The following is a 5,213-nucleotide window of genomic DNA, read 5'->3' as shown; positions in this document are numbered from 1 at the left end:
ACCACGGAGGAAGGTGCAACATATTGCGTAGGAGCGGGTACCAGTGATGGCGAGGCCAGTCTGGAGCAATCAGAATCATTTTTGGTTTTTCCTGACTGACTTTTAGTAAGACCTTGGAGAGCAGAGGCAGAGGGGGAAAGGCATAGACCGATAGGTTTTTCCAGCTGAAGGATAGAGCATCCACTTTCCAAGCTTTTTTGTGATAAATTCTTGTGCAGAATTTGTCCAACTGATAGTTTTGGGGTGAGGCAAAAAGATCTATGTCTGGGCTCCCCCATTTGCTTGTCAACATGCTGAAGATTTGTGGATCCAGTTTCCATTTGTGTGGGTCCATAAGATTTCTGCTTAGTTCGTCTGCCAGAGTATTTTGCTTTCCTGGCAGGAATTGTGCTTGTAGATGTATTTGATAAGTCAAGGCCGTGTTCTACAAAGTCATGGCTAGTCTGCCAAGGGGGTAGGAATGGGTACCCCCCTGCTTGTTTATGTACCACATGACTGTGGTGTTGTCTGTCTTTATCAGTAGTTGTCAGAAGATAGTCCTTGAAGGCTGTCAAAGCGTTCTGTACAGCTAGCATCTCTTTCTGGTTGATATGTAGGTGCATTTGATTTGGGCTCCATTGACCCTGAATGCATCTCCCTGCCAGATGCATCCCCCAAGCATAATCTGATGCGTCTGTAGTCAGGGTTTGGGTGGCAGGGGGTGGAATGAATTAAAGTCCCTTGTTTTGGTGGCAGGCCTCTGCCCACCATAGGAACTCTTGCTGCAGGCAAGGAATGATAGGAATCATTGTTTCCAGGCTGTGACAATGTTGACTCCATAAGCTTTTTAGGTACCATTGAAGTTTCCTCGTATGCAGTCTTGCATATGGAATTATTAGAATGTAGGAAGCCATGAACTCCAAGGCCTGCAGAATTTGTCTTGCAGATAGCAGGGTTTTTGTGGCCACTTGTTTGATGTAAGTCATCAATTGAATTTGTTTTTCTGGCATAAGATAAGTCATCTGGGCAGTTGTATTCAAGCTTGCATCCAGGAATTAATTATTTCTGAGGGTACCAGTTGTGTTTTCTTTTCGTTTATGGTGTACCCTAGAGAAGTTAGGAGTCTTTTTACAAACGCCAGATGTTTTAGAAGTGTGTCCTTGTTTTCTGCCTGAATTAGACAATCGTCCAGGTAAGGATACATTTTAATGTTTGTCTGCAAAATGCAATTACTGGTGCCAAGCACTTTGTGAAGACTCTGGGCACAGGTGATAAGCCAAATGGCAGTGCAGAGAACTGGTAATGCAAATAGCCTGCTTTGAAGCGGAGGTATCTTCTGCAAGATTCCGTGATTGGGATATGCAGGTAAGCCTCTTAAGTCTAGAGTTACCAACCAGGCATTCTTGCCTAGCATAGGCAGTAACTGTTGTAGGGTCAGCATCTTGAATTTTGCAATGTCCAGGAATGTATTTAGAATGGCTAAGTCCAGAATTGGACGCCATGATTTGTCTTTTCTGGGTACCAGGAAAAGTCATGAATAAAAACCTTGTCCCTTTTCCTTTTCTGGTACTGGTTGAATAGCCCCCAAATTCATGAGGGACATAACTTGTTTCTGGGCCTCTGCCCACTAACTTGGAGGCAGACCTGGCCATCCGTTTGGGATTGACAACGTGTGGAAATCTGTATCCCTGGGATACTATATTTAAAACCCACTTGTCCTGGGTAATTAGTTGCCAGTTTCGTGCATGAAGTGCCAGTTTTCCCCCGAAAGGGGCGGCCAAAAGATAAGTGCTTGGTGATTGCAGAGGAAAGTCATTGAGACTGTTTACCATAGGAAGGTGCCTTGTTACTTCGATTAGGAGGTGGAGCCACCCCATTGTTTTGTTCTACAAGTTCCTTGTGACTGAAACCTGGAGCCTTTGGAGTGCCAGGGTTTGACCTGAGAGGCTCTAGTGGGTACTGGAAAGGACCAATTCTTAGTAGGCCAGTGCCTACTGAACCTGGGTGGCTGCACTTGTAGGAAATCTTTTACAGTTTGCATAGATTTAGCTTTATCTTCCAACTTTTTCAAAACTTCCTCTGCCTTATTACCAAACAGACTGCCCTGTTGTAAAGGAGCATCCAACAATTTTGCTTTAACATGATCAGGCAGATTTTGCTCCTTGAGCCAAGCATGGATTCTTATCACAGATCCAGTTACAGCGGCCCTGCAAGAAGCCTCCAAGGAATCGAAACCACATTGCAAAGTATGCTTGCCAACTTGTTCAGCTGAATGCAATAAATCCTGCAACTTTATTTTCCACACAGTCAGAAATCAACGTCATTTTCTGTTTAAGCCCATGACATGCTGCTGCTATTTAAGCATATGAAATTGACAGTTTAAAGCCCTGATTGCCAAGGTTGCAGACGTGTAAACCTTCTTACCCCATTTATCCAGCGCCCTGGAGTCTCTATCAGAAGGGGTAGGATTTTTAGCAGCAGAAGCCTTAACGCCCTTGAGACCCTGAGAAATTGTTTCAGGGTCAGCAGTAGGGTTTTTAAAAGAGGAATTTGTGGGAGTCAGGAACCCTATAATATCGGTCTGGCTTACTAGGAGCCGGAAGCAGGGAGTCAGGAGCCATGCTGGATTCTGAGAAAACATCATCAACAATGTCTAGAACAGAAGTTATAGCCAAAGGCCTATGCTGAGGAAGAAGGAAATCCCTAAGCCTCTTTTTAGATTATGAGAAATCCTGACTCTCCCAGTGAAAGTGTTCCCTTAACGTATGCAAAGTTTCTCCAAAAGAAAAATCCTCAGGAGGAGAAGCAGAAGGGATGGAATCGTCTAGAATAGATAGAAATAGATAATTCCTGATCAGAAGAGGAATCAGAAGAAATAGAAACCTGATCTGATGATTCATAGTCAGTGCCTTGCCTAGGCCTCTTAACAGGAGGGGGATGGGAACCCCTGATCAACGTAATTAAATCCTCAGCCATTTTGATCATTTGTTTTTTAGGCATAGGGGCCTGTGCACGTGGCCCAAGAGTCGGTTTCTTAGACATAGAAGTTGATTTTGGTCTATGTTTTGAATTTGCGTTGGTTTAATATACAAAACTTTAGGCCTGAAAACACCCTCAGAAGCCGGTGCCTGCTCAGCGGCTCCGGACCAATCTAAGGTAGAGACATCTGTGGGTTCAATACTTAAAGTGTCTTGTAGCATACTAGACTCTGAATGGGTCTCAGTAGAGGCCTGCGATTCAAAAGTAGCAGGTATCAGGGGCAGAAAAAGCGCCTCACTGAGTACCGGTGACTGGCTTAGGAGATGTTTCGTCATCGGTTTTGGACCTCGACGGTCTGTCTTCTTTTTCTTTGCGTTTTTTTCCGGTAGTCGGATTGCTAACTGATGACATTTCTGGATAGTTAAATCTTGAGCCAATATATTTTGATGGAAAAATATAAAGACGCTTAATAGTGTATTGATTAAATTTGGCACAAAACCGACAGCAAGACACATTGTGGTCAGGGCCGAGGCAAGGAATACAGTACAAATGAAAATCCTTATGAGGTATTTGCTTCTCACAAGTAATACAATTATTAACTTTTACTGACATCGGTAAGGAGCAAGAAAAAGTTTCCCCAACGGGGTACTTAGCTTTAGGTTGAAGACTTCGGTTCTGAAACTCGAAAACGAAAATTTTAGGAGTCGGCCGGCACTTGCTAACTGCTTCTGCTTTGGGCACCGCGCGGCAAGAAAGACTGATGAAAATGGCGTTGGCTGCATGTTTTATACCCCTGACGACCTGATGTCATGGAAGAAGGGACAGCAACTGACACAGGACCCAAGACTTTGTTAATCAGGCGGACTGAGGGCAACCTGCCAGCAGATTACCCAAATGTAATGAATGCAACAGTGAAACAGGAAGAACATCCCATACTACCAATCTCAATGTACTCGAGTCCCTCACCGTTCAACCCAATACAATATTCATGTAGGATCTCGACTACCCCTCTATAGACTGGGAATCCTATATCACTTCTAATGCACAATCCCAGCACTTCCTAAATGTTACTAATACCAACGTCCTGGAAAGTACAGTTGCATACACTTACCATAAATGTAGATGTTAGAGTGTGTATTAACTGTTGCAGTCATTACATCTGAGTAGAGCCTTTCCCTCTGCCCCTGCAGCAAATGCTACCAGCAGCTGTTCAGATTTTCTTTGAGTTTTAGTCCTGTCCAAGTAGAAGCTACGTTGTCTGTGCACATCCAATGAATGCAGAATCTGTTCTCCTTTGTTCTGTGGATTGGGAAAGAAAGTAGGCAAATGGATGGACTGATTAAGAGCCACACCGGATACCACCTTGGGCATGAATGATGGATTGGTCCTGAGTGACACCCTGTCCACATGAAAGATGATGAAAGGCTCCACTGCCATAAGGGCCTGTAACTCAGATATTGTTCTAGCTGAAGTGATTGCTAGAAGGAAGGCTGTTTTCCAAGAAAGAAATTTTAAGTCTGCAGTAGCAGCTGGCTCGAAAGGAGGTAGAGTGAGTTTCTCCAACACAAAGTTAAGGTCCCAGGCAGGGGTTGGAGCTCTCCTGTGTGGTCTCAAGTTTTTGGCCCCTCTGAGGTACTGCTTGAGCAGCGGATGAGAGAAGAGGAGAGGTTCTGTGTTATAATGAGCTGAAAAGGCTGAGGCATGGATTTTAATGGAGAAAAAAGACAGGTCCTTGTGAAGCATCTCAGTAAAGTATTGTAAAATCTGAGATAAATTGGGTGCTGCTGTGCTCATTCCTTGAGACTGATTCCAAGCACAGAATCTTTTCCTTTTGTCAGCATAAGATTTTCTAGTTCTAGGTCTTCGCCTCCAAGATGACATCCATCACATGTTTGCTGAGGGATGCTAATGGTGAAATTAAGTGATTAGCCCAGCTGCAAGGTTCAATGTTGGGAGCTGAGGGTGCAGAATCTGGTTCTCCTGCTGAGACACAGTAAGGAAAGTGTGAGGCAGGTGCCATGGAGATATTTGTGACACACTGCGCAGGAAAGGGTACCAGTGTTGGCGTGGCAAGTCTGGAGCAATCAAAATCATTCTTGTTTGTCCTGTTTGACTTTTAACAGAACTTTGCAGAGCAGAAGCAGAGGTGGAAAGGCGTAGACTGATAGGTTTTTCCAGCTGAAGGGCAGAGCATCCACTTTCCAGGCTTTTTTGTGGGGAATCCTTTTGAAAAATTTGTCCAATTGGTAGTTCCA

This window comes from Protopterus annectens, chromosome 10.part0 (assembly GCF_019279795.1).
Source record: "Protopterus annectens isolate FY-2018-M chromosome 10.part0, PAN1.0, whole genome shotgun sequence".
NCBI lineage: Eukaryota > Metazoa > Chordata > Ceratodontiformes > Protopteridae > Protopterus > Protopterus annectens.
The sequence above is the reverse complement of the archived record's forward strand: the minus strand, read 5'-3'. Positions refer to the sequence as shown.